Source organism: Canis lupus, chromosome 5 (assembly GCF_011100685.1).
Source record: "Canis lupus familiaris isolate Mischka breed German Shepherd chromosome 5, alternate assembly UU_Cfam_GSD_1.0, whole genome shotgun sequence".
NCBI lineage: Eukaryota > Metazoa > Chordata > Mammalia > Carnivora > Canidae > Canis > Canis lupus.
Genome location: NC_049226.1, coordinates 17669923 through 17690255, shown reverse-complemented (window position 1 = coordinate 17690255; position 20333 = coordinate 17669923).

The following is a 20333-nucleotide window of genomic DNA, read 5'->3' as shown; positions in this document are numbered from 1 at the left end:
AGACCATCTGCTCAGCCTTCCTACATCAGCAGCTGGGAGGCGCTGCTTCCCCAGCCCCCCAGGCCACGCCTGTCCTAACACCAAACCCGCTTCCTCCCTCCTTGCCAGTCACCCTCCAGGTGAGCCACCAGAGTGCTCATCCCCAGGCAGGAACCAACTTAATGGCAGAGTCCTACTATTTGTTTCTTTGCATAAATTAATGTTAACTACGCAATAGCTTCCATGTATTCTTTTTGCCAGCATGGGCTTGATTTTTCTAGTAAGAATTCTCACCTCTGTGTTTCTTAACTCATTCTACTCTTGCTCTGTCCCACACCTGCCCCGACATCTGAGTCACCCACAAACTAGCGACACAGAGAAGGCCTTCAGCCAGTGTGTAACCGAGTGAGGCTATGGGGGCGTCCTCTGGGCTGTCTTCCGGAGAACCAGTGAACAGAGCTTCTAGGGATTTGGGGTCCGTCCCGGAGAACACCCAGCCCCAGATGAAGCCCATACTCTTCTTTGTAGGCAGCACTGCTGTCTGGGAAGACGTCTGGCTCTGGCACCGGGCCTGGCTCTCTGAATTGCAACCTTGCTGTCTTAACTACCCCTCCTGCCATGATACCCCAAAAGGGCAGCATGAAACTAGCATTCGGGGAGCATCATCAGATGTTATGCAACCGGCAGTGTTTTATATAAAAATCATGCCCAAGTTCACACTTACCCAAGCTTGCTACAGATGCCACAGTGCCCGGAGGAGGAGGCCAGGCATTAATCCCACACCACCTTTATGGAGGTGAGGCCCTGACTTGGACCCTGACACAGGACAATCTCCCACTTTTTACTCTGTTCATTCTGTGCTCTGAGGCCTCTTGTAGGAGAATGGAGCACCTAAACACAGTTCTGGGAGGTTCCGTGAGATCATTTTTCTCCTTTTCTTCTCTCCCCACCCCCTCCCCACTTTTTTTTTATTTTTTATATTTTATGAACAAGGATGAAAGTAAATGTGAACTCGAAACAATAAGGCACGGGAAAAAAATCACAGAAATAACTTAATTAAGTTTTTAAAGATTTCCATGCTTGAATAAATTAGCCTTCTTGCAAATGTCACAACATTCAGAAAAAAAAATTGTAATCAATGGAGCACAATGCTTTCGTGCTCTTTATTTAAACGAAAGCTCCATTGGTGCGTTTCCTTTACCCCTGCTCCTCCCTGCAGCTGCGGCTCCCTGGCCTTCTCAGCTCCAGGCAAGGGCACCAGACTCGCAAGCACACAGGCAGGCAAGTCAGCAGATCCCGGCCTGCTGCTGGGCAGGAGGGGAGGACCGTGGTGAGGGCAGAGGGTGGGAGGACTGAGCTTTTCCTTGGCCAGAGTGAGAGCTTGTGGTTTTGGCTCTCCTGTGAGAGGTAGCAAAATCTAATCCATCTTTGAGGGCTGAGGTGTCCTAGTCTTCGGCCAAAGTGGGGGGCTCGGGAGATCTTTCCTTCAGAGCCAGGATGGGAGTATGATGAGGTTCAGACCCAGCTCCACAGGATGGGGGTAGGGGTGGTTACAGGCTAGTCTCCTCCTCACCCTGCAGTGCGTGGTGCTCACCCCTCTCCCAGGCCCTTCCTCTTTGCCAGGGGAAGGAGATTACAGGAGGCAGGGCAACGGAAAAAGAGGGTGGAGGGGAAGGGGAGGGGCGGGGGGCCCTGCCTGCAGCCACACGGACAGATTTCCACCTCCAGGAGGGCAGACTGCTGGGGTTAATGAGTACGTGCAGCACTGCCTCAGATTTGAGTGGTGAGTGATGTCATGCTGGCTGCCCGGCCCTGCTATAATGCAGCTGTCAGGGCCCCATGGGGAAGACTTGGGGAGAAATACGAGAAGCAGAAAATGCAGCAAAAGGCCCAGTCAAGTGAAGGGAAATGGAATTACAGTAATGCTGAAAGCAGGCACACTGGAGAATTAAAACACTTTGTTTGGGAACCAGATTCTACTCAGCCCGGGTTATTAAATTATTTATTGTTTGCATCTCCAGTAATGGGAGAGAGTGATGGGGGAAACGATCAGCCAGGGCAGGAATTGTTTTAATTACCAGGCACATTCGGGGCCACCCTGGATCAAGCCTGGTGCCCCCGAGCACGGGCCTGAGTGAGGTGGAAACGGGATGTTTCAGTGCTTTAATTAGATTAATCGAGTCCATTTTCCATTAATAACCCTGAGATGGGTTGTATGATGATCCTTCAGACTTACCATGGCAGACACCAGCCCATTTCCCAAGGACTCCACGACTCCAGAATGCTCCACTGTGATGAAGAGGCGGCATGCACACTGATGGATACGGCGGGGACTCTCGTCTGCCAGCACCACTGGGTTTGGAGTGAGGGTGGTGACAGGCCTGCGGGAGGCGGGGAGGGGCCCGGGAAATGGAAGACCCGCTTCCTCCATTTGTTGGCCATGCTCTACCCTTTGGCAGTCTGGGAGTTTGGGAAGGTGGGGGAATGATAATCGGGCCATGCTGGTTTCTGATAGTTGTAACGCATCACATATTGTGATAAGCATGTGACACGTCACCTTCTGTTTGATCTTGGCAATTACCCTACTCAACGAGGTAACCGGGTGTCATGGTTTGTCCAGGGGTGTCCTGACTTATGCCTGTTGTCTCCGAGCAATTGTGAAGGGTGCCCCGTTTTCATGCTCCGAAGGGCCCTTCCTTATTTGGACCACAAATGGTTCTCCCCATTTTGTAGATGAGGTGCTAAGGCTTCAGAGCTTTGCCCAAGTCCTCCCAGCTGGTAAAGTGGCACACAGGGTTTTGTACTGGCTCTGGCCGGATTGCAGAGCTCTTACCTGGTGTGCTCTTCAGCTTCAGGGCTGGTGGAGAAGAGGAGAGGCAGGGAAATGAGGTGGCAGGGGAGATTGCTGTGTTACTGAATTTTCTCGGATAGCTAGCACTATCTAATCTGTCTTTAGGGGCCTAGCGTCTCTGAGTGGGAAGTCAGGGACACCGAGCTTGAGGAAGAAGTTCAAAGATGCCTGATTCACTCAGGGCAGTTGAAGCAAAGGAGCTGCCCTTCTAATTGTGAGCCCCAGGGTGGGCTTGTTCTTAATGCCAATGCCTGGAAACTGTGGTCGAGACTAAGTGTAGTGCTTTGCCACGAGGTGACCCATGCACACCTGGTTTTTCTTCAAGTCCAGTTGTCTGGGCAAAGAGCCAGGAATCTGAGCCTCTGGGTCTAGTCCTTGAACTCTGATCTGAAGCCATGAGGAACAACAATGAGAAAATCACCTTCCCATTGACTCAGTACCCTGCCTGTCACATAGAGTCCCGTCCAGCGTGCTGGGGAATAAGCTCCGTTAACCTGGCCACTGTTTGTCAAGAGGCTGTGGAAGTTGGCACCTGAGAGATGCAAATTGTTATTACCCTGCAAACAGTTGATATAAAGGGCTGGTCTGGAATGTTTTGCTTCCTTAATTAGAGCTGGTCTCTCTTTCCCTGCAAATCTGGGGACTCTCCTGTTATTAATGACCTTTTTGGATCCAAGCCCAGGACTTAGAGATACTGTCTTTGGATCCAGGTAATGAGGCTGCTACTGATCCCGAACAAATGGGTGAAGTTATTTAATAATTACTCTGTACTGTCCATGGGTGACCTTTCATTTGTGGAGATGAGAGGCATCTGTTTATCATCACCCCCACGTGGAAGATTCTGAGATTTTGGGATTGGTTCTGCTGGACAGGATCCATTTTGCTCTCTGCCTTTCTAGAAATGTTTGCCGTGTGAAAAGGTACCACATGCTGCAGTTCGCAAGGGGCAGCAGTTGAGGTGATGGGCTTGGGAGCCTTTTCAGACAGGGTGGAAATACAAATTCTTCTTCGATTGGGGTGAATGATCGTCTCCCAGGGCCAAGAGACCTTTGCATTGGTGAGGTAGGCAATGGTTTCTGGAGGTTAAACCTTTTAAGAGCAGAAGTTGGAGAGGAAATGAGATGCAGATCTCCATGCAAACTTAAGGGCAGACCAGGTCTTTTCTCCTTTATGCACTTAGAGTGCAAAAGTTCTCATGCCCAATTCCAATATGTGTGGTTGTGGGGGCGGGGAGCAGGAGGTGGGGTCCTCCCCACCATCAAGCAGTTGACTCAATTCTGACCTATCTACCTGGAGAGAGTATCAGATCTTATAGGCCAGGGGCTCAGTCCCATAAGACTGCCTTCCCCTACTGCCCTCTTCAGATGCCAATTCCAATTCCAGGCTTGTCACCTATACTTCTGACAAGACCCGCCACATATTGGACGTTCCAACGACCCCCTCCTTGGGTTTGATTAATTTGCTAGAGTAACTCACAGAGCTTGGAGGAACATTTTACTTACTAGATCACTGGTTTACTATAAAACAGTATAATTCAGGAACAGCTAGATGGAAGAGACGCCAAGGACAAGGCTTGGAGAAAAGGCATGGAGCTTCTAGGCTTTCTCTGAGTGCCCCCCTCTCCCCAGACCTCCATGTGCTCACCAATCTGGAAGCTCTCTGAGCCCATCCTTTTGAGTTTTGAATGGAGTCTTCATTTCATAGGCTTGACTGATGAAATCAGTGGCCACTGGCAATTGGATCTCAACTCTAGCCCTTGTCCCCTCCCTGGAGAGCTTGGGGGCATGCGTCAGGGGGAAGTGAAAGTGGAAGTTCTAAGCCTGTATTCTTGTGGTTGGTTCCCCTTCCTTAGGTGAATCTGGGGCTGTGAAAAGTCTCCTCATTAACATAACCAAAACCCCAAGGGTTTTAGGAGCTCTGTGCTAGAAAGGCCATTTCTTATGATAGATCACAACATCACACTGTTCCATGAGGGTGACGTCCCCTGTTCTGGGAAGAGATGTGGTTCGGTACTCCAGCTCTTCAGCCTGGAGAACCGAACATCATCATGAAGTACATCCTGTGGAGAGTGGAACAGAAGGGCTCAGAGTCCTTCCAGGGAAGAGTTCCCCTCTTACTGGGTCTTGAGGGGCCTCTGGAGGACTTGGTGGGGACCGTCATAGAGAAATGATGAGGACTAAAGGCTGGGGAAGGAAGGTAGATCAGTTTGATAAGCACAGAAAGACCCTGTCAAGTGTGGCAGTGTCCTAAAGAACTTGGTTGTGTCCTAGCTCTTCACCTCATTTCTATATTCTTTTAAAAATATCCTTGCTGAATATCTTCCCCTTCTCCCAGCCCTTGCTTATGCTTCTCCACAGGGAACTCAGTAACACAGTCTCCTAAGGTCTCCACTTCATTTTCAATCATGTTTATATATATATTTTTAATTATGATAAAAATATGTTCTATAACTTTTGCCCATTGACTGTGCTCAGTTTTGGGCATTGATTTTTTTTTTAATTTAAAGATATTTATTTATTTGAGAGAGTGAGCAAGTGAAAGAGAGAGAGAGAGAGAGAGAGCATCAGCCGGGGAAGGGGGAGAGGAAGAAGCACACTCCGTGCTGAGCAAGGAGCCCAACATGGAGCTCGATCCCAGGGCCCCAGGGTTATGACCTGAGCCGAAGGCAGATGCTCAACTGACTGAGCCACCCAGGTGTCCCTTAGGCATTGATTTGTTTTCTTCCCTAGGAAGGACTGTCCTACAGGTTTTGGGACAGCCATGCCCACCCAGTGCCTTCTGGCTCAACAACCAGTTTCCTGATATGCTCTTCCAGAGCCCGGGTTCGAGTTCCCTCACCACCCTAGCCCCCCACTTTGATCAAGGCTTGTTTTATTTATCTCTGAATCAGAGAACTGCACGGCACAGTCAAGTCTGGTTGGACCACAAGATGGAGCAGGTCTATCTCCTTTCTTCCCGAAAATATTGTTTTATTAAGGCAACCTAAGAGAGGGAACTTCTTAAAGGGGGTGAGGAGGGCGCTTGGTAGAAGACCTCACAGTCCCTCCCGAAGAGTGGGCAGAAGAGCCCCCAGAGAAAAGTCTCACAAGGCTGGTTCGAGTTCGTGGCCAGGGCGCCAGGGGACAGGAGCACCTGCCTCTGGGGTCCCAGACACACCAGGTTCAGCCACTGGCAGGGAAGACAGTGCACTGGCATCTCAGAGATAGGCTCCAGAGCGCCGGGAATACTTCCCCAGGTCCATGTAAGGGAGATGTGGGACAAAGGTTGGTGGGTACATGTGGGTGCAAAGGTCAGTGGGGCGGTGAAGGTCAAGTAGATCATTGCCTTGGGGACAGGCCCGCGGGATCCTGCCAGCATCAGGGCAGTCCTTGCTGTTTGAGGGGCAGAGTCTTAGTTCCCATATCAGGGGATGCTGGGCCCGCCGGCTCTTTCGCTTGAGTCAAGAGATAATCAGAAAGAAGAATCTCGTCAATTAGAAAGTACGGACTGACAGACTGACGTCACATGGAGGAAGCAAGCTGTGCAGGTGGCTGGGGCCCTTCTTCCTCTTGGATGATCGGGGAAACCAGGGCTGAGGTGGGGCCGGAGGGGTGGGTGGGAGAGCAGCTCTGGGGAGAGGACTCGGGGAGTCATTCTGAACCTTCTCATCCGACCTGGGAGCTGAGAGCTGGGGGGAGAGGACACCGTACTTTCGGACGGAGCCAGCTTCCCCGGATGGGCCTGGACTCCTGCCTCCCGAACACGCACCACACGGACCAACATTTGTTCAGCTTCTGGCTTCCTTGACTTCCTCTGAAGGCAAGCCACACTTGTCTGAGGCACCATCCTTAGTCCACGATGCCTCAGACAGAGGAGGCGTGCACAAAAATGCAAGAGGAAAAAAAAATCATAAAATCATAAAATGGTTTCGGCTCAAGAGAACTTTAGAAATCACCCACGGTTTACTAAAGAGAGAGGACTTTCTTGTTTCATCCCCACTCACCGGATGTCCTCACTTCCTTCCTTTCTTTCTGTATCTCGGCTCAACAAAGCAATTCCCTGGCACCCTTAACATCCTTTCCCCGTCTCCGTCCGCTGGCCTCACTTGGAAAACCCCAACGACCTGCCAGCTCTGCACCTTTTCAGAAGCAGCTTTGTGCTGCTGGAGAAAACCTGCTTCCCCTTGAAGGAGATGGATGGAACTCCAGGGGAGACACCCCTGACCCCACCCCGCATCCATCTCTGGCAATGTGGTTTTTGTGATCTGTAGGCCCTGCCAGGGGCTGCTCTATTTCTGCTGCCCATTTTAGAAGGTTATTTTCTTGAGGACCTCCATGTGGGTGACTTTTGTGCCTCCCACTCTCTGGACTTAGGCTGGGAAGCATCTTAGGGACTGGTTGATCTGGTACCTTTCAATGTTTTTATCTTTAAGTGGAAAAACTGCTTTTTCCATAGATTCACTATTTGGAAAAGAGGAAGTGGAGCTTCTCTTGCTGAGAAGGTGCTGGGGGGTGGGGTTCCACTGCTGGGGCTTCTGAGGCTGCTCCTGTGCCTGACGGCTTCCACAGAGTCCTTTTGAAATTGCTGACTCAGACTAAGAAGCCTGCTGGTGGAGGTGAGGGCACTGAGGTGAGATGACTTGTCTGAGGTCACACCACAGACCCTTGACCCAGAACGTTTGCTCTGGGGCTCTTTCCCCCAGAGCGTGGCACATTTTACTCTTTTTTGGCCTCCCTTGCCTGCCTCTGGCTCATGGCAACCTGGGCTATGACCACCATTGTCTCCTGCTGGGCCCCGGGGGGCCCATTCCTCTGGCAGACAGATGAGGGGGGCCCCCCTGGTACCAAACTCCTGTACACACAGACGCAAGACCAGTCCTCCCACCTCTGTCCTTTCTAGGGATTGAAGCCCAAAGCCTCTTACAAAACTGTCTTCTGAGGGCCCCTTGGCTGTCCTGTTTGTAAAACCATTCACAGCCAGCCTTGCCTTTCATTTCCTTAATCTTAAATTGCATCAAAAAGGGAGAGATTAGAGGTAAAACCTCAATAAAAGACTGAACAAAGCCTTCCCCCACATCGGATTCTCACACCTAGCTTTGCCTCGGCCCCCCTCCCTCTTGTCTGACAGACTGAGTGTATGAACCTCTATTTTTTTTTTTAAACTTAGATTAAAACACTATTTAGAAAAGGCCCCGCAAGTTTGAAGTCACCTCTGGTTCATACATTAAACATCAAATGTACATTAACTGTGAATTATGGTCATGAAAAGTAAATCCTTTAATACCGTCTTCTATGTTCCACTGCAAAGGCTTAGCATTACTGGCCTCTTTGCAGCTCCGTCAATGGGTGGACTTCTTATTTTGTAGTTCTCGCCACCATGGAGGCTTCCTTCTCCTTTGCACCTGTAAACACACAGCCATGTGAAAAGGTGCAGGGAAGTTGAAGCTCAGAAGCCAAGTTACCTGGGTGGCATGGGAGCCATTTATCCCCAGTGGCTCTGGCTCGTGTGTGGGGCCCCACACTAGCTCTCTTATGACCATTCTGGGCTCAGCTCAATTCTGTTTGCAACACCAAGTTCTGGGGAGCCATCATTGTTAGGAAGGTGTCGGGCTCCTGGGTGGCTCAGTGGTGGAGCCGTTGGCTCCAGTAATGATCCCAGAGTCCTGGGATGGAGTCCTGCATCAGGCTCCCCACAGGGACCTGCTTCTCTCTCAGCCTATGTCTCTGCCTCTCTCTCTCTGTGTCTCTCATGAATAAATAAGTAAAATCCTAAAAAAAGGGGAAGGTGTCTAACTGGTATCTTGATGAAGTTATTGCCCAGAAATCCTGGCAATGGAGACACAGAGTTGCCTTTCCTGAAGAAAAGGCAAGTTTGGAAGCCAGGTATGGGGAAAGCACACCTGGGATTGATAAGTGACCATCGTCCCCGGGTCTTGGGTGGCAGCCGTGCTGTTGTACTGTGGAGTCATCTGATATTCTCCATGGAACCAGGACAAGCCGACCTGACACAGAGCAGGTGGGCGTATATCCAAAATACTCTTATAAGGAGTACCTTTTCCCTTTCAAACTGTAGGAGCTCTCCCCCGGTGGAGCAAAGAGACAAACTAGCTGCAGAGGCTTTTGCTACAATCTGATCTAAAGCCCGGGAGGCCACAAACCTGCCCGAGTTGTGGACAGGCCTTAGCAGGCTTCAAGACAAAATTAGGAGAGTCAGAATGAATTACTTCTTCTCCAACCTGGGTTAAGAGACAAGATTGGGTAGAGATCATGATGCAGAATGGTTTAAAAAGGCACTGAATTGCATTTCAGTGTTTATGCACCTCCAAAGTTTGCACTAAATTGCACAAGTTATTTAAATACATTCTTTAATATTTATGCTTTGTTGTTTTAATAAAGACTTCTATTTTTAAATAAAAATGCATAATTAAGTGGAACAGAATATTTTCTTCTTTGATGTACTTAATCACGCCTCTGGGAAGCTTAAGCTGTTCCAATTATAAAGTCCAGACACTACTGTCTACAGGGTAGCAGCCTGCACGCAGTAGGTCCTCAATAAATATTTAATGACCAGCTATTATATGTCTGACACTGTGCTAAGGTCTGGAGATACAAAGGAGCGAGGGGAAAAAAGACATGGCTCCTACTACGATGGTGCTCATAATATATTGAGAGAGTCAGACATTATTTATACAAATGAGTGCATGCTTACAAGAAAACAGGAGAAATAGGGAGGCTGTCAGATGAAAGCTTATGCCCCCCCAAACCAAGCTTACATTCCAACACGGTGCACAGGTGGAGAGCTCTGGGGGGCTTCCCCAAGGTTGTGAAGGGATAAGAGGGGATCGTTGGGTAAAGAGAGAGGGCAAGGGAATCTGAAGCAGAGCCAGTGGGAGGAGCAAGCCTAGTGGTAGGAGGCAGCATGGTGTATTGTGGGGGAATTCAAAGAAGGTGAGGATGAGTGGCCTGGCTATGGCACAGGCTGGGCTGTGGATGAAGGTGCACAGCTAAGCCAACAAAGTGTGAGTCAGGAGTGGAAATCCAGCCCTGCTCCATCTGCCATGCTAGAACCCAGATGAGAAGTTGCATCAGCCCAGGGGTAAGGGCACCTTTCCCAATTGGGCTGCCCAGGAAGGGCATCTTTATCTCACTCCCCTCAAGGTGCCCTAAATGCTAACATGGCCATGGAGGCTGGCCCACAGCAAGGGAAGGGAGAGGTGAGACCAGGTAAGGCTGGGAAGGCAGCCAGGGCCAGGTGAAGCAGGCCTTGAAGTCCCTATTCAGAATGTGGGCTTTTATCCTAAGATCAATGGGAAGCTAATGGACGGTTTTAAGTGTGTATGTGTGTGATGAACAGATTTGCATTTTGAAAAGATCACTCTGGTCGAAGTGTGGAAAACTGATTAGAGGGGCACCAGAGTGGAAGGGGGGTATGATTTTGGGCAGAGGATCACGAATTTGGTCTTGGACTACTGAATTTGATGTGTCTTAGAGGCATCATAGTGGAGACACTCAGTGAGCAGTAAGCTCAAACACATTGTATGTACAATCCTTAGGTGGTAGTTGTTGTGACCTCCACTGGTCAGCCACAGGGCATATCATAACTTAGGCCATGGGTCACCAGGGAAAGAGAAGGAACCTAACTACAGGCAGGGTGGGAACTAGTGGAGTCTGGGAACCAGTGGCAAGTCTGGCTTTCAAGTGATGATGTCCCATGGTCCATACCAGTGTCCCAGAGGACAAGGATGAGCTGATCGATGGAGCACAGCACAGGGAGACTCCAGGCAGGGTAACTACCATAGTAAGATTAGTGGCAACACACTGCTTCTACCGGTGGCACTCTGGACATTGCAGCTCTGAGCTGGGCAAAGGACTAGAAGAGAAGTAGAGTGCAGATTTAGAACTGGCCAGAAGCCAGCCACGCTCACCAGGAAGACAGTGTGAGCCCTGGTAGAAAAGATTTGTCTCTGGACTTTGAAAAGCCTCAGGGGGGTTAGCTCTGGGCCTATGGGGTGCCCAGCTTGAGGAAGTGAGACCCATTAATTACAGGCCCTCAACTGCAGGTACGTTAGTAAACGCCTGGGCCTAGTCAAAACAGGCTGGAGGACAGGGCAGGTTGGAGTCCATAGGTCGGCTGGAGATAGGGTGGGCTGGAGGTGGCAGGAGCTCATCGTGATAAAATCAGGAGCTTCGTGAATAGAGACCTATAAGCTGTGATAGACACTGTTTCCTCTCTCTTGCTGGCCACTTGCTAGATGCTCTAGTAGCTCTATCAGTTCTGTGTGGAAGGGCAAAGGTGTTAGTGCATGTGCGCGTGCATGCACACACTTTCCGCTCCTTGCCAGGCTGCAGTAAAGTTTGGAGGGATCAAGAAAATGTTATGATCACCTAGTTCAGAAAAGACAAGGCAAAGAAACAGAATCTTAAGCAGTCATTCAATCCAGCTCCTTATCAGCTGGCAGGACTTAAACTCTACTTATGACTATTAATAATAATGCCACGCACTCCTCTAAACATTTTATATGAATCAACTAATTTAATGACCACGATAACCTCACCTTACCCCTGGGAGGTCAGTTATTACCAACCACACTTGAGAGATAAGGGAACCAATGGACAGCTGGGAGGTTAAGCCACTTGTCCAACGTCACAGAACAGTAAGTGTTCGAACCAAGAGTCAAATCCAGACTGTCTACTCCAGGCCTTCATGCCTAATGTCTGTATCATACTGAACACGGTGAGAAAATCTTAAAGTTCTCAAGTGCTGTCTTATAGAAGTGTTTAAAACCCCCTAAATTCTGGATTCTAGGATTCAGTGGGATCAACTCTGCCCTCCTTTCTTCCTAGGCAAACTTGCAGGCCTCGTGAAGGGTAACCAAAGGTGGAGGGGTTGTGGGGATGATTATTCTGATGTCTAAGAAGAGAGCCTTGGAAGGGCAAGCCCCACCTGAGGGAGATGGCATGGCAGCAGGCGAGCCTGGTCATGAAACAGGGCTCCCCGGGTCACATCTCACAGTAGGGTCTTGGGTACGGGGCAGCTTCTACTTCTGAATCCCCACCATCAGCCTCCCCAGCACCCAGGAATCAGATATCGCCTGGTATCTTCACTCATTACTCAAGAGGTAAAAGAAGGTGTGTGTTGCAGCTAACTCTTTAAATAATATCCTTGGGCCTGTAGCACTGCCTCTATTCTTTGCAGAAATCTTGCTCCGTGGTGGATCACAGAGTATTCACACTTACTGTGAGCTGTTTGGAGTGAACGTACAAACTGCTTGGTATGGTGTAAGCTATGAGTCAGTTTACAGGTGCCTAGCTTCGTCATGACATAGGACTTTATCTGGCTTAACATCCAGGTCTGCTTGCTCAGCTCCAACTGGGTTCATTCCAGGCATGCTAGGTAGTCATTTTTTCTACCTTGTTTCCAGAAGGAAACAAAGTTCCTTCTAGTCAGGTTTTTCTCGAGGCCAATCCACTGGGCAGCCATACTCCTGGTATGGCTCAGCGGATGGATCCTGGATCTTGCATCCCCCACCTTGCATTTCCCAAATGCTTATCTTTCCTCTAGCAATTTAACCATGAGCAGCAGCATCTCCCAGTCTGACCTTCAGGTGAAGGTCAAATGACTTTGCTTTGACCTAGAGCAAACAGGCATGCAATGAGGACAAGCATAAGACTTGGGAGAGAGGTCAATCCCTATGAGGCCACACTGAGGGGCCGACTCAACTGGACCATGAGGGCTTTTGCTCATTCTTTCTTTTCTTTCTTTCTTTTTCTCTTTTTTTTTTTTTTATTTGCTCCCTGTTGAGAGAGTTGGGATGAAGGGCGCAGATAAAGCACCTGGCTAGATCCAATCCTTATTTTTTTAAGGAAATATCATTGCCCATGAAAACTCATGTTGCACAAGCAAGGCAAAATCTGTCTGGCTATTGAGAAACCCTTTTTGGAGTTAAGAGCAAGAGGTCCAAAATGGAAAACAAGACCTATCATCACCCACCGAAAATCTTAAGTTGGAAATCTTGGGCTGTATTGGCAACACGGATGGTCACTTTTCCTCCAAACTTCCATTTCCATGAGCTCTTATGTCTTCTCTCTCTTGGATGAATAGGCTCAATCAAAGATTGAGAGTGATGAACTGGAATCAGGTACAGTTTGGGATGTGGCATAGGAGTCTGGTGCTGTAGACTTCATGTCTACTCTCCATATGAAAGTCAAGGGAAATCCCATGGGGGTAGCCTAAAGTAGGCTCCTTAGATGAACAAAACACAAAATAGCCCAGGGTAGGGGAATAAAGAGCTCCAAGAAGATACTGGAAACCTTCCTCTGAGTTTCTCCCTTCTCTCCTGCCACACCCCAAACCCAGAAGTCCCTGTGAGCTCAAGACAGAAATAAAGAGAATCCCTTCTTCCTCTTTTTCTTATTCGCCCCAGAAAGACTTTGCATTAAAAAAAAACCAACAACCCAAAAAATGAAACAAAACAAAAAACACAAAAAAAGCTCTTCTAAAATTGAGAGAAACTAAAATGGAAATGAAGAAAATCCAAAAATGTATATGCATATGTAAGCTTAAAATACAGGTATTTGTGCACTAAATCATACCCATTATGGGGCGGGGAAGCCCAGCTTCACTCCAGCTTCACTCCATCCTCTTTTTTTTTTTTTTTCAATATTTGCCTATTTATTTGAGAGAAACAAAGAGTGGGTATGTGAGTGTGGGGGGAGAGGAAGAGGGAGAGGGAGACAACCCTCAAGCAGACACCCCGCCCACCAGCTCATAGCCAGATGGGGGTGCTTGATCCCTTGACCCTGAGATCATGACCTGAGCCAAAATCAAGAGTCGGACGCTCAATCGACTGAGTCACCCAGGTGCCCTCCTTCCCCTGTTTTAGGAATATGCCCAGAGTCCCTTTTTTTGTTGTTGTTGTTTCCAGACCATTTCCCTTCCCGTTCTGGGATGAAGTTCTTGTCAGGTAAATGTCTAGAAGGCTCTTAAAGCTGTTAGTGAAAAGGTACGCTGCTGCCCCCTCCCCAAGGAATAGAGGATGCTTTACCTTTCCCCAGGACCCTACCTTACTTGCATGAAATGGGTGTAAATGGTCTGGACACACCATCTGATCTCCACAGGGTAGGGCCAAAAACCTCTTTTCCTAGGGACCCTCCACAAATTCTGGCAAGTGTCCAAGGCACTGTAGAACAAAACAAGAGAAGGTCCAAGCTCATGCTGCTAGTTCAGTTTGTTTCAGCATCTCTTTTTCTGCAGGCATCAGGTACATTACAGACAGGGAAATTGGGTTTCAGAAATAGCACCTGTCTGAGAGCGGCAGGCACCACTCCCCACCCCCGTCCACACCAAATGGTCTTAATTAACTTTGGACACTTCCGCACCTCACACTTTATTTCTGAATGTTATTGAAAGTTGTCAGAACTTGTCTCACTTTTTTCTTTTATTATTAATGTGTAAATACAATGCCTCGGGAGTGTTACTAAAACACAGAATCTAATCCCAGGAGATTAATTTATGAACGCAGCATAGGGTGCAGCTGCATCCTAGTGGCTGCAAATTGATGTTGGTAAGAGCCACAAGCACTGGCCTCTCCAAACCCACAGAGATCCAGGAGGCCAAGGGGGTGGGGTGGGGTGGAGGCAAGCAGGGATGGGGAGGAGAGCTGATTTCTGCTGCTCCAGGACACAAGACCTCGGATTTCTCCGGTGGAGAGGAGAAGAGGAAGGCCATCTTTCTTTCCTGATGGGGCAGTGTCCCTTGCAAGTCTGTCCAGTCATTAGCCAAGTCCATGGGCATCTATTGAGTGTTTATCCTACACAAATCTAAGCTCAGCTCCATGGGAATCAAAACAAGAAAAGAGAGATACTGTTGTGATGATTTTACCTTCCTTGGGAGAGTCAAGCGTAGGCACTTGAAACTATTAGAGAGCAAAACCAGACCCTTAGCAAGCATGGCATTGTGTCCAGCAGATGTCCAATGCATAGGTTCAGTGGGGAGGAGAGTCGGTGTGGGCTGGAGTGATGAGGAAAGTCCTCTGGGGGGCAGGGGTGCTGAGGTGGGGTACCTGACCTCAAGCGAAACCTAGTGAGGTTAATGATGGGGTGCCCAGGGTCCTTTCTTAAGGTCACAGGAGATTTGGCTAATGGTGGTCCCGGCGCTATCTTTGTTTCCTCAGAGGAGCTGAAGCCAGGCAGCCTGGAGAGAGGATGGGAAGAGTGCGCTTAGTTAGAAGCTGTGCTCTACATAAGCTTGAGAAAACACCGGTCCTCCCTATCCTGAGGAGCAGCTAGGCACCCTGGCCCAGGGTCACCGACTCCCATCTACCTCCTGGGAGCGCTGACGCTGAGCACCGAGGAGGCAAGCCTTTGGCATTTGAGAAGCGGTTCTCTTTGGGGAAGGCAGAAGAGGTGGCTGCCCATAGGCAAGGGGACGAGCTGGGGGTAGGGATTACCCGCGGCTTTGGGGGTCCACCTGAGCAAGCTGGGAGCCTGGAATGGGGCAGGTGAGGGGCAGCAGCCCGGCCTTCCATTCTGGGGTTCCGATGATCTGCTGTCTCTTTGGGGGACCAGGGGCAAGTGGGGACACCTGTGCAGAAGGCTGGGGTTCAGCTCCCGCCCACTCCCGGGGTATGCGGGGAGTCCCCAGCCTTCTCTCTCCCCATCCCTTTCCCCAGCTCCCCTCCCGTCTGTGCGCCAGGCTGCTGCCCGGCTGCCAGCCTCCCGGCCGGCCGGTTCTCTCCTCCCCCGGTGGCAGGTGTGTGTGCGCGCCCGTGTGTGTGTGCGCGCGTGTGTGTGCGCGTGCTTGCTCGCAGGGGGCCCCTCCCGGCCGAAGGCGGGCTGAGCAGGGAGTGTTCCCAGCCCTCGGGCTCCACCGCAGGCGCCAGCGCAGAAGGCGGGGGGCAGCCCATGGGCGGGGCCTGGGGGGGCCGACCGCGATGCGGGGACCCGCGGCGGCCCCCCGGATGGGAAGCGCTCTCCTCTCTCGTGTTCCTTCTCCCCCTTTTCTTCAGCGCGTCTCTCCCTCCCTGGGGCCGCCACCAAGCCGGCAGCCCCCGCCGCACCCCGCCAGCCTGGAGTCCCCACCCCCTGGCCTGGCAGGCGCTCGCTCGCAGGGGCCCTGGGGTGGGGAAAGGCTGGCGGGGCCCAGGGCAGGGGGCACCGGGACGCCTGGCCTTGGAGACCCGCACGTTCTAGAAATTCAGAGCCCAGGGAAACCGGGGCCCACCCAGCCCTGCTCTTCAGCGAGTCGTGCATTTCGGTCTGAGTTTCCTCCCCGCGGAGCCGGCCCTGAGTGGGTGTGATCTCCAAGAGGCGCACACGGCTCCGAGTCCGCGCTCCCCGTGTTCCAGAGCTGGGGGACGGGGACCCAGCCCCTCTCTGCCGCCCTCTCCTCTCACCAATCACCTGCGGGGCACCCACTCCCCGACACCCCACCAGGCATAGGCCTGGAGCCCCAGCCACGGCCTGGCCAAAGGGCAGATGGCTGTGGGGTCCGCAGGCTGGTGGGAGTAGCGCCAGGTGGGGACCAGGAGGCACGATGCCGGGGCGCAGTGGGAGCTGAGAAAACACGCAAAGGCAGGATGCACACAGACCAAGAGTCCTTGGTCCCCGTGGCTGCTGGGGAGGTGAGGTTCCGAGCGCAGACCATGAGCCAGGGAGACAGAGGTCGCGGCCCTGGCCGCTCAGCCCCATTAGCTGGGCTGGTGGGAGGCAGCCAGTGCTTTTGAGGGCTCAGACAAGACCAGCGATTGAAAGGCTGCTCTTTGGAGCTGCTGCCAAACTAATCTCAGGCCGGCAGTCCAGGCCTTTCCTTTGGTCTCAGCCCACTCACTGGCTCTGCCCTTCAGAGGAGGCCCTCCGCCCCCTCCTGGGGCTTCGGATTAACCCCTAAAAGCGGAGTTTTGTTTGCAGAGCTTTCTCCAAAGCTGAGGGAGCCTCCAGAGTCTCCTGTTCTTGCTGCTTGTTGACTAGGGGATCCGTGAGGTCAGACGGTGCTGGCAGTGGCTCAGCCCCTGGCCCCAGACACATCCTCGGTCTGGGAGTCTGCCAGGAAGTCTCACATGGCCCAGCCTGGCATCCTTGCCTTCCCCAGCCCCGCAGGGCACAGGCACCCCGGCCCTTTCCTACAGGCTCAGCCCTGCCCGGGTTCAGAGCCTGCCTTAAGCAGGCTAGGTGGGCACCGGCTGTTCCATCTTACTGGCAGGGGCCGCGCTGTGCTTGGATGTCTGCCCATAGATCAAGATCCAGCCTGGTGAGGGCAGACGCCCTTCCTTTGGCTGTTACTAGAGTGGTCCCATTCGCAGCGCTGGGATCTGCCTCGCTTCGCCAGACAGCCCGCCCGCCTGGGAGCAGAGCTCCAGTGTCACCTGAATAGTTAGTACTGGTCCCCTCTCTGGCCCCTCCCCTCCCATCCCAGGGGGCTGGGCCTGTTCCTCTTGATTTCCCCTGATGCCACTGGCATCATGCTGCGACGGGCCTGACCATCCAGAACCCCAGTTGTACTGGCTCTCAACCTTCGAGGGTCTCTGCTGCCAGCTCCCCACTAATTTGCCCTCCTGCTTCCTCATGGGTACCAATCACACCCTGAATCAAGCCTCAATCCCCCTGCCCCCATGCTCACTGGCTCCATCTACCCCTCTTTTTTTTTTTTTTAAAGATTTTATTTATTTTTTCATGAGAGATAGAGAGAGAAAGAGAGAAAGAGAGAGAGACAGGCAGAGGGAGAAGCAGGCTCCATGCAGGGAGCCTGATGTGGGTGGGTCTCCAGGATCACACCCTGGGCCAAAGAAGGTGCTAAACCGCTGACCCACCCAGGGATCCCCTGGTCTGCCCCTCTTATATTCTCCACCCACCCTGCACCCTCTCTTTATCTGCTCCAGCTTGATAGAGAGCAAGGAATCACAGTGAGTTCTACTTTTCCTTCTGTACTCAACGTGGTTTTAGTATGATGCTTTAGCTGACTGCCACCCGCCCCCCTAGGGGGACAACCTGCCCCCTTCCTGGAGCCCTGACAGACAAGGCTCTTGGTGGTGATTGTGAGTGAGATCGAGGGTAACTACACTACTTAAGTGGGTGCTTTCCATGAGCCAGGTGTTATTCCAAGGACCAAGGGTAACAGAGATGAAAAGATAAGGATCTATCCACTCCCAGAGATTTTCTTCATGGTGGGGGACCAAGAAAACCACCGAGATAGGATGTGAGAGAAGCTGCTATCACAGAGGCTGATTCTAGCAGAGGAGGAAGCTTCTGGGAGCATCTTGCCTTAGAGCTCACCAGGTGCGCTGGTCTCTGCCGGTGACACCCTAAGCAGAGGAACAGTCAGGGGCAGGGAGGTGAAGAACAGAGCTGAGCTGGACACACGGAGCTAGCGTGGCTGAAGGGACCTCCTGAGTAAATAGATTTCCCTTCGTGTGCTTGGTCCTGTGTGGCATCTGGAGGTGACAGAGACCCAGAGTAAGAATTCTAACAGAAGGCAGATGGAGGGGAGTACTCTAAAGGGCACAAGCCATATATTACTAATATATGGTCACGAAGCTTTCCTATAGTATATATTACTGTCCGATCCACGCTTTCTCATGGGGTAGGATGGGAAATTATTATTTGCAGTGGATGGTTCTAGGTTTGGGCACGTAGCATCCTCTCTGCTCACTTTTTTTTTTTAATAATAGAATTATAAATTTCTTTTGGGGAAACATCTTTCATGCAACTGTCAGTGCCTTGAATTAGATAGGGCACCCGCCCCCCACCCCCTGCATCCTTCCCTTCCAGGTGAAGTTTGAGACTCAGGGTTAGACCAGTGATCACATTTCCACCTGGAGGCATGGTGATTGGTTCAAGGATGACCCAAGTCACCCAGTGAGTGTCCAGCTGGGAACTTAGGTGAATTTTGTGGAGGGGAAGAGTAGCTCCTTCTCTATTCATCTGGGGATAGCGAGGATGTGGTTCTGAAGCACCTGCTGCTATTTGCTGCACCAGGTCTTGCATGACATGGAGCTGGGGCAGAGGAAGCGTAGCCAAGGGACGGGAAGAGAGAAACTCTGTCCTGGGGAGTTTCCTGAGTCACCTTCTAGGTGTCTAACACCAGGCTTAGCTCTGGATTTGTCTGTTACATAATCCAATAAATTCCCTCTTGATTTAGGCACTTTGGCTACTGGGGACTTGATCACTTATAACATGTAGCCAAAAGAGAGATAACTGACGTGTGTTTATTGAGCCCCTTCTGTGTGCAAAGCACTGTGTTCCATGCTTCTGATTGTAGCCTCTTATTCGACGTGGCTAGTACTGTCTCTATCTTTCCGATGAAGAATCTGAGGATCAGATAGATTGGGACTCTGGAAGTTGGGGAGTTTACTCAGAGACAAAATTTTAGGATGCTCAGGCAGGGTCTTAAAGAGCCCAAGTCTTCAGAAAATCAAGTCTTGGTAAAAAAAAAAAAAGAAACTTCAATCAAATGACAGGTTCCCCTTCTAGAAACTCTGTTCCTTTTTTTTTTTTTCTGTTCTTATGGCCTTCTGGGCTTCTCAAGGTGTGGGAAGAGGCAAGACTCATATTGCAGGCAGATATACAAATTCTGTGGCCTGGTAGATTTGTGGTTGCGTTGGCAAAGCTATAGTTATTCCTGTAAGACATCAGCGTATAGAGACGCCAGGTCACCCAAGCAGGGTGAGGGGCAGGTGCACGACGATGTCGAGCTGCCTGGAGTAATCATGCCAGCCTGCCGAGTCTGATGCGGGTTCTGGTGAGAGCCGGAGAGACTCCTAATTCAGCTCTCGACCTGCCCTGTCCATGCCCGGGGATGCTCTGGGCAGGGGAGAGTTAATGGCCAACCTCCTTCAGAAAAGAAAAAGGCTTTAGTAACAAAACCCAACAGCATGGAGGGAAGAGACGCAAGTTACCAGCCACAGAAGCTTAAAAAGGAACCCACCCACAGCTCCTGCTACAAATGCTTTTAGCCACATGTTAAATCTCCCCGCTAATGGCACCCCCTGTTAAACGAGATATGTCACCCGACCTGAGGAGGCTGACTTGAAAGGCAAATAGTTGGAAGTGATTCCACACGTTATTAGTGAGAGCTGTTCTCACATTTCCGGCAAAAATAATGGAGCTGGGGTCTGAAGAGATGACTAATACCGCCCCATTACTGACCCGAGGCCGGGCATTACATTGTAATCCTGGCCACTCGGCTGGCCCTTCAAGCATATTTTTTGGTGCTTGTCCTCTGGGTGCTTTCTGCTGGATGGCTCTATTCACGTCTACCTTGGCTGCCCAGCCCTGTTGAAATGAGGAGGCTTTCCTTCACTGCGCAGCTCTCATCTCCGTGGGGGCCAGGGAGGAAGGGCAGGGGCCACCCAGGGCACAAGTGACCTGCCCCGGTGACTGGGGTTGGTCCCCTGCCTCGCAGGAAGGCTGCATCAAACTTGTCCCAGACATGCAGGAATCCGTCCTGATCCTAATTTCATCTGGGATTTTGTCATCTTCTTTAATAGCCTTTATGGGTATTTTAGAGGCCTTCCTGTCGGGAAATTCTT